We start from the raw sequence: 9,651 nt of genomic DNA, 5'->3' as shown, positions 1-9,651 counted from the left end.
CAATGTCCCAATGTTTTAACTTCCCATCCTTCCACGCCTCGTTTCGTCAATATCCCATTCCTTCCATGCCCCAATCCTTCAATATCCCATTCTTTCAATGTCCCTTTCCTTCAATATCCCATTCCTTCAATATCCCATTCCTTCCATGTCCCTTTCCTTCAATGTCCTTTTCCTTCAATGTCCTATTTCTTCCGTGTCCCAACCCTTTAATGTCCCATTTCTTCAATGTCCCAACCCTTTAACGCCCCATTCCTTCCATGTCCCATTCCTTCAGTGTCCCTCCCTTTAATGCTTCACTCCTTCAGTGTCCCATTCCTTTAATTCCCCACTCCTTCAGTGTCCCAATCCTTTAATTCCCCATTCCTTCAGTGTCCCAATCCTTTAACTCCCCACTCCTTCAGTGTCCCAATCCTTTAATTCCCCATTCCTTCAGCGTCCCTCCCTTTCACTTCCCACCCCTCCATGCCCCGTCCCCTCCCTCCCGCAGCCCCAACCGCCTCCTCCCCAGGGCCGCATCCCGCCCTCCCTGAGGGACCTGCCCATACCCACTGTGCCCTTCCAGCCGTGCCGTGTCCCCGCTGTATCCCCGCTGTTTTCCCGCTGTTTTCCCGGTGTTTCCCCGCTGTTTTCCCGGTGTTTTTCCCCGGTGCCGTTTTCCCGCTCCCGCCGCCCGCCACTCTTTGAAGGCCCCGAGCGCTTCCAGGTCGGTGACCCCGGGCGGGCCCGGCGCGCGCTTCCGCCCTCACGGCGCCGCCATCTTGGCTGAGGGCACGGCTGTCACTGCGGCAATAAAAACTCTTTAAAATAACCATTTTGGCTGAGGGCACTGCTGTCACTGCTAAAATCAAAACTTTTAAAATAACCATCTTTAGTGAGGGCACTGCTGTCACTGCTAAAATCAAAACATTTTAAAATAACCATCTTTGGTGAGGGCAACGCTGTCACTGCTAAAATCAAAACTCTTTAAAATAACCATCTTTGGTGAGGGCATGGCTGTCGCTGCTGCAATAAAAACGTTAAATAACCATCTTTGTTGAGGGCACGGCTATCACTGCTTCAATAAAAACTCTTTAAAATGTCACTGCTTCAAGAACAACTCTTTAAAATAACCATCTTTGGTGAGGGCAGGGCTATCAGTTTAAACCAAAACTCTTTAAATAACCATCTTGGGTGAGGGCACGGCTGTCACTGCTTCAATAAAAACTCTTTAAATAACCGTGTTTGATGAGGGCACAGGTGTCAGTTTAAACCAAAACCCTTTAAATAAAACCCTTCAATAAACGCTCAGTTCTCCGCTCAATCCCGTGTCCGGCCCCGCCGCTGGGACAGGCCGGAGAGACGGAAAAAATCCTGCAAAAATCAACTTTATTTGTGTGAAAACCAAGAAAATTTAAAAGGTTTCATAAAAAGACAACAGGAGACACACATAAAGTAAAGGGTTAAAACCACTGGGTGCTTGGCAAGCTGCTAAGAGCACACCCTTTTAAATACATTTTACAATACATCATCTTTTTGCATATTCATAGTTTTCCACTATAGTCAAACTTTGAGAACTGTTTAGTATGGTTACTTTTTGGGGTTGCTTTTTTAGAGCATGCATGTTTTTTGGCTCGTGTTTTTGATTTTATTTTAATTATTTTTTAATTTGGGTGGTGGTGAGTGTTGATAATTGTTGTGTTAGTTGTGCGGTTTTCATTTCATATTTACAGGTTGTTATTTTAATTAAGGGGTAGTTTAAGCATCCTATTTTTTAAAAACTTATGTTTAACTTTTGTTATTAGAAGAAAAAAGCTTATATTTATACAGAAAAGCTATTTTAACATTATACCTACAGCATTTATTCCAATATTTGCACAATATTCGCCACAGCTCTGGGGGTCTCTCTGGTGTTTTTGGGAGACAAAACCTCCTTTTATCCTCATTTCCCGACCACTTTTCCCTCTTTTCCCCCTTGGCACAGTCCCAAACACTAAATATTCCCCTTTACCGTGTATCCCCCACTGTATAATCATTAATCTCGATTTAAACTGACCCTGGATTAAGCTCAAACTCACAAATCCTGCACGTTTTTCCCTGAAGCTCCAACAACTCAGAGTGGAATCTGCCCAGTCTGAGATTCTCAAACCCCCCAAACATTCCTCCAGAACTTCATTGGTTCTTTTAAATTGTTTGTGAAAACATTAACACCCATTTCTGTAATTACTCAGACCCCCCCCCACACATTTTCAACCACTAATTCTAATTAATTCTTCATTTTTAGACACATTAAGAGTGCAAATCTAATTATTGAAACCATTTTCCTGATGGTAATAGAAAATTAGTTACAGATTTAATTAACCCCCCACAGAACACTCTGCACTGGGGTTGGTCTCACCTTGAATATTTTAAACTATTTTGGACACCAAAAATACAAGATGTTTATATATATGATGAATTTTTGGATGCTCTCCCATAGCATGTAAGAATATGAGAATATGAGAATACAAGAAGAATATAAGAATGTCAGGATGTAAGAATATAGGAATATAGGAGTATAGGAATATAAGAATTAAGAATATAAGAATATAAGAATATAAGAATATAAGAATATAGGAACATAAGAATATAACAATATAACAATATAACAATATAACAATATAAGAAGCAAGGCCTTTACAAGAAAGCAGCTTGCAAAACTATATTTTAAAATATACTTGCAAAATATATATATCCAAGAGAGCAAAAGCAGAAAACAAAAAAACACTTAAGGAAAATACCAAAGTTAAAGTGGCACCAAAAAATCAGAAAACCACCCAAAATCGCTGAGGTCTGCAGCTACAAAATTGTGCAAACTCTGCAAAAATCTGAAACAAAATTGTAGCTAAGGAGCCCAGAATAAATCTGCAAAATTATTCCATGAAATAACCTGATTGCGAATTTTATTTTATTTTTATTTTTATTTTTATTTTTATTTTTATTTTTATTTTTATTTTTATTTTTATTTTTATTTTTATTTTTATTTTATTGAGTATAAAAATCTGCTGGCTGAAGCAATAAGTGCACATTGACCTAACCAAGCCTCTACCCCTTCTTCCCATCCATGAAACTCTTCCACTTTTAAAGATTTAATTAATTCGGTTTCTCACCCCGGCAGCGCAGGAGGAGGCTCTGTCGCTGCTCCCCGCCCCTATCGCCGCCTTCTGTCGCGACATGAGCGACACGCAGCAGCTGAGGCTTCCCACCCAACACTAGAGGGTACCAGAGCTCCACACAGGAGTCAGAAAAATCGGAATTCTCAAGCAGGGAAAGGCGGAGAGGGGAAGACGTGCTGCTGGCACAGAAAATCGAGGTTTTGAAGGGAATAAAATAAAGATATTTTCTATCTTCGGGGTAACAAGTGCAATGTGTTTGTGGTTAAAATTATTCCATCAAAATTGCTGATGTTCCAGCACCTGGGGGGGAAGTTTGAGGAGATTCTGAGGGAGTTTATCACTAATAATAATACTTTCACTAATAATAATAGTTTCACTAATAATAATAGTTTCACTAATTAATAATAATTAGTTTCACTAATAATAATAGTTAAAATCTAGGAGGGTTTTAACTTAAGCAGGGGGTTGCAAGTGGATGTTTAATGTCCTTTCCAACCCAAACCATTCTGGGATTCTGTTCCATGGTCACATCTTTAATTCCTGATATCCTTTATATTAATAATTATTTAACAAGCACTCAGAATTTGATCACCTTTTCCTTCAAGCAACTGCACAACCAGCCTGAAATATTCATGCAGAAAAGAAAAAAAAAACCCTCTTCCTGCAAATGAATATTTATTCCATGAATAATCTTTAATGTCTTCATGGCTTTCAACACATTTGGGCAAAATGTTTCAAGTTTCTGTGCTTACAAGGACAAAATCCAAAGCTGACAGCTCCATAGGTGGCCTGATTTCAGCTGTGTGGGGCATTTTCTGGGGACAGAATTCCCTCCTGTTGCTGCCTCCTGAGCACCACAGGTTTTTACAAACTTTTACAAAGTTTGGGGGATGGAATGAAGGATGGAGATAGCAGGGAGAAATAAAACTGCAGAACTGGCGCTGGGCCTGAAGGTTTTTCTCTAAAACCTCTCCCTCATGCAGGAATTCCTGATTCTCTGCCCATTCTGGAACTGGATGAGTTTGAAGGTCCCTTCCAACCCAAACCTTCCTGTGATTCCACGATTTTCTCAAGTCCTGGGAGATGATCTGATGGCTAAATATGGTCAGGACTGTGCCTGCTCCCAGACCCGGTGACATCTCTGCTTCCTCCTTCCAGATGAAGAGCTGGCTCATTTTCAGTGGTGTGGGTGTGAAATATTGAATTTCACATCACCTCAGCTCTGTCTGCTCTGCTCTGCCCTGCTGGGGTTTGTGCCCAGATCCAGCCCAGCTCGAGCTCTGGGACTGACATCATGGAATCACAGAGTCCTGGGATGCTTTGGGGTGAAAGGGACCTTAAAACTCATCCAAAATCAACCCCAAAATCTTCCTCTATCCCAGCCCCGTCCAGCTGGCCTTGGACACTCCAGCTGCTCTGGGAACCTGCCAGGGCTGCAGGGTGACAAGGACACCTCAGAATTTGGGGAGCCAACCCCCAGTGGATTCCTTGGATGGATTCTCAGCCTCAGGATCAGCTCAGCAGGGACACCAAGACCCAGCCCTGGCAGCTCTGGGGATCCCAAAGGAGGGATTTGGGCAGTTGCTGTTTGTTTGTCACCACAGCACCTCCTGGGGCTGGCAGCTGTTGATTCCTCTCTTGTGCTCCCCAGCTTTTTGAGCTGGTCCCAGTTAAGAGCTCTCAAAAGAAGCAGAGGAAATAAAACCTATTTAATCAGAGACTGCTGGAGTGGTTTGGGGTGGAAGGGAATTTTAAAATCCATCCAGTTCCAACCCCAACACCTTCCACTGTCCCAGGCTGCTCCCAGCCCTGCCCAGCCTGGCCTTGGACACTCCAGGGGCAGCCCCAGCTTCTCTGGGAATCTGTGCCAGGGTCTCCTCACTCTCCCAGGCAGGAATTCCTCCCCAAAATCCCACCTAAACCTCCCCAAGGTTGCTCCAAGGCACATCCAACCTGTCTCTGGACTCCTCAGCCCATCTTGGAGCTGCCCAAAGCCACAAAGTTCCTCTCATCCCTGCTCATTTCCAATCCTCTGCACTTTATTTTTAATTAAAGCAGATCACCAGACTGTTTCCAATAGATTTAATGGTCAAAAAGGGGCTTCCATTATAAAGACAATAATGTTCAATTACTGAAGGGCCTGCATGTACATCATGAATCAGTTTAATACCAAAGTCACTGCCAATTATTCAACTGATTCAAATTGAGACTCCATCAGAAAATGTTAAATCACGGGATAAATCTGTCCTGGGCAAGGCTTTAGTAATCAAAATTCTCTCAAAGCAGAAAAAGCTTTTCTAAAAGCAGAGGGGAAAAAAAGGTTACAGCTCAAACCAGACCTTAAATTGTAATGCCAGATGTTAAAGAGTTGACTGAAATTATTGGCAGCTATCAAATGCAAGACACTACTGGGTGCAGAGCTCTGCCACCAAGTTTGTAATCTGGGCAATGGCTTTAAATGTTCCTCTCATTTTCTGCCTATGGATAAGAGGCAATTTGCATTATAGAATAATAACCTCCTAATTGTCAACAGATGAGCATCAGCCTCCTGCAACATCAAAAACCAAGCCTGAGTTTAATGTGGAACCTTCAGTGAGAGATGGTTTTAAATTCTCTAATTCTGTTGGATCTGTGGAATTGCACTACTGGGACCCCTGTGCCTGCAGACAGCAGAGGAGAATTCCTAAAATGCAGAACAAAACACCCAAAAGAGGGTGCACAGATTTTTATGTCAATCTTTTCTAGCCCAAAATTTGCTTTATTTCAGTTTTTCCATGATTTCTGTGCTGGGGGAAAAAATGGGGTCTGGGTGTTCCCCATTCCCAGGGATCACTGAGGGATCTGGGATTTCCTATTCCCAGGGATCACTCAGAACTCTGGGAGTGCCCAAAGCCCAGGGATCACTGAGGGATTTGAGTGTTCCCCATTCCCAGGGATCACTGAGGGATTTGAGTGTTCCCCATTCCCAGGGATCACTCAGGGATCTGGGATTTCCTATTCCCAGGGATCACTCACAGATCTGGGATTTCCCATCCCCAGGGATCACTCAGGGATCTGGGATTTCCCATGCCCAGGGATCACTCAGGGATCTGGGTGTTCCCATCCCCAGGGATCACTCAGGGATCTGGGATTTCTCATTCCCAGGGATCACTCACAGATCTGGGAGTGCCCCATGCCCAGGAATCACTCAGGGATCTGGGATTTCCCATGCCCAGGGATCACTCAGAACTCTGGGAGTGCCTCATTCCCAGGGATCACTAAGGGATTTGAGTGTTCCCCATGCCCAGGGATCACTCAGGGATCTGGGATTTCCCCATTCCCAGGGATCACTCAGGGATCTGGGATTTCCCCATTCCCAGGGATCACTCACAGATCTGGGATTTCCCATTCCCAGGGATCACTGAGGGATCTGGGATTTCCCATGCCCAGGGATCACTCAGGGATCTGGGAGTTCCCCATGCCCAGGGATCACTCAGGGATCTGGGAGTGCCCCATTCCCATGAGGAATCTGTGATTTTCCCTGCAGGGACTGAGCACCTCCAGCCCTGCAGGGTGGGATCTGCTCACTTTGGGGATGTCAGAAGTGACTTCTGTGGTGACAGGACAAGGGGGAAACTCACAGAGAGTTTAGGTGGGATATGGGGGAGGAATTTCTCCCTGGAGGGAGGTGAGGCCCTGGCACAGATTCCCAGAGAAGCTGTGGCTGTCCCTGGATCCCTGGCAGTGCCCAAGGCCGGGCTGGATGAGGCTTGGAGCACCCTGAGATGGTGGAAGGTGTTGGGGGTGCAATGGGATGGTTTTTCCAACCCAAACCCTTCAGTGATTCCATATTTTTATGACTGGAGCTCTCCAAAAGCACAAGAACAGTCCCAGCCTGCCCCACTCACTGCACCCTGCAAAAAACCATCCTCCAAACCTGAGCTGGGGCCGAAATAACAAAACTCAGCTGCTCAGATGAGCCCAACCCCACATTTGCTGTAATTTTGAATATTTTTCTCCCTCTTTTCCTCCCTCCTCACTCCCTCAGAGCATGGACAGCATGGCTGGGGCTGTTCCTGCCTCAGCACCAGCTCCAGGGCTGGAGGATGGGCAAGGAAAGGCTCAGGACACATCCCCTAAATGCAAACTGAAGAAAAATGTTGGCAGAGCAAAGCTTGCCACAGGAAGCCAAGGCTGTCCTGGCTGTTCATGTTCCTGCACATGGGGTGAGTAAAACTGTCTGTCAGAGCTGCCTGATGCACAGAGGGGAATAAAAACTCATTAAAGGGCCAAAAGGAAACCCTATTAAAATATCAAATACAAACCAGAGGAGACTTGATCACCCAAGTGCTGCAGGAGTGTCAGGGCTTGAATGAATATATATTTTTTTTCCCCTGAAAGCAGAGGAAATGCTTTTTGTGGGGAGCCAGGTGGGATGAGGGGCAGGTAGGGTGTCAAAGAGCACTGATAATATTTCAGAGCTGGCTGGAGCCGGGGATACGGAGGGGATTTATCCACTTTTCGGCAGGGAGGAGAGTGCTGGCAGATTTTTGAAGGAATTCCAACGAGGTTCAGACTCATCTGGTTCTTAAATCGAGAGCTCTTGGCTGCCTGTGTGCCGGGGCAGGAGCATCTCCACTGCTCATTGCCGGGATTCTGCTGCCCTGGCCTGGCTGCTGTCCTGCTGAAAAGCCAAAAAAAACCATAAAAAATAACATTTCATGTGTTCTGAACTACCCAGAGGAGCATCCTTCTCACAGCATCTCATTTCTGCTTTATGTGCTCTTGGGAGAGGAAAGAAATTACAGGGGGAGAGAGCTGAAGGAAATATTTTCTGAAATGTGTGTTAGGCTGTCGGGCATGGAGCCTGGTTTGCAATGGGTTTGTGCCTCAGGACTCTGAAACCAAACTGAGCTGGGGCTCTGTCAGGCTTTCACCCCTTCCTACACACCAGGAAAACCATGTGGGGAAAAAAAAATGGGATTTATACCTCACCCAGAGCAGTGTTACCTGCTCAGCCACCCAGAATCCTCTTTTGGGAGTTTTCTCCTGTGTGGACCCACAGAGGTGTGAAGGATTTTCCATGCTTTGGGAATGTTTGTCCCATTTCTTGCTGGACTGGAAGTTTTTAGGTTGGGATTAAACTCAGAGAAGGCACAAATGAAGGGTTTATCTCTCTGACACATCTGTTAAATGTGTTACAAACAGGAATGGCCCAAAGCCTCTTTTGGGATCTGGGTGTCCCTGCTGAGCTGATCCTGGGATGAGAATCCATCCAAGGAATCCACTGGGGTGGGCTCCCCAAATTCTGAGGTGTCCTTGTCACACTGCAGCCCTGGCAGGTTCCCAGAGCAGCTGTGGCTGCCCCTGGAGTGTCCAAGGCCAGGCTGGACAGGGCTGGGAGCAGCCTGGGACAGTGGAAGATGTTGGATTTTAAAATTCCCTTCCACCCCAAACCACTCCAGCATTCTCTGATTAAATAGATTTTTTTAATTTCTGCTTCTTTTGAGAGCTCTTAACTGGGATCAGCTCAAAAAGCTGGGGAGCACAAGAGAGGAATCAACAGCTGCCAGCCCCAGGAGGTGCTGTGGTGACAAACAAACAGCAACTGCCCAAATCCCTCCTTTGGGATCCCCAGAGCTGCCAGGGCTGGGTCTTGGTGTCCCTGCTGAGCTGATCCTGAGGGTGAGAATCCATCCAAGGAATCCACTGGGGTTGGCTCCCCAAATTCTGAGGTGTCCTTGTCACCCTGCAGCCCTGGCAGGGCTCTGATCTAACAGGTTTTGCATAGCTGCTAGACATCTTCCTAATAGCAGCCCCTGGGAATTCTAAATTTCACTCACAGCCTCTAAATTTTCATTAAGAGCAGTCACACACGGAGAATGATGGATTAGATTTTATTGTTGGAAAATCTCCAGATAAAATTAAAGTGCTTCTTTCTTTTCTGAAACCTTTACCTTTCCCCTGTGGTGCCCTATAAATAAGGTATCAAATAATGTTTATCCTTTTGAATTCTGCCATCTTACATGTTTCATGCTTAGTCCTGACCACTTTGCTGCCTCTGAAGAGATGTCACTCCTCAGTTAAATCCCAGGAACAGACAGCTACCTCATGGATTTCACTGTGGGACTGTGGCCCAGAGCCTTAAACCCACTATTTATAAATACACCCTTGTCTCCTTCCCTTTCCTGGAAGCCTTTCTTTCATTTCCTTCCTCTTCCCATCAAATTCCCTCTGTCCTTTCTTTTATCCCAGCCTCTCTGTGTCCATCTGATCCTGCAGGCAGATGAGGCACAGCTCTGGGATGTGCTGGGATCACGGGGCTGAGGCACTTCCACCTCCACCAGCCAAGCCCTGAGCAGTGGGATCTGCTCCTGCTGCCCCTGGCCAGCAGATTTTTATAGCAGATGTTGTTTTTTTCCTCAGTCAAATTTTAAAAAAAACCCAAAAAACATTATTTTAAGACTTTGAGATGTTTTTAGCCTTCCCTAGGAAGAGCAAGGCAGTTGGTGGAAGTGTCCAAGAGCTGGGAATGCTGCTG

This window comes from Catharus ustulatus, chromosome 16 (genome assembly GCF_009819885.2).
Source record: "Catharus ustulatus isolate bCatUst1 chromosome 16, bCatUst1.pri.v2, whole genome shotgun sequence".
In the NCBI taxonomy this organism is placed as follows: domain Eukaryota; kingdom Metazoa; phylum Chordata; class Aves; order Passeriformes; family Turdidae; genus Catharus; species Catharus ustulatus.
This window is presented reverse-complemented; position numbering follows the sequence as displayed.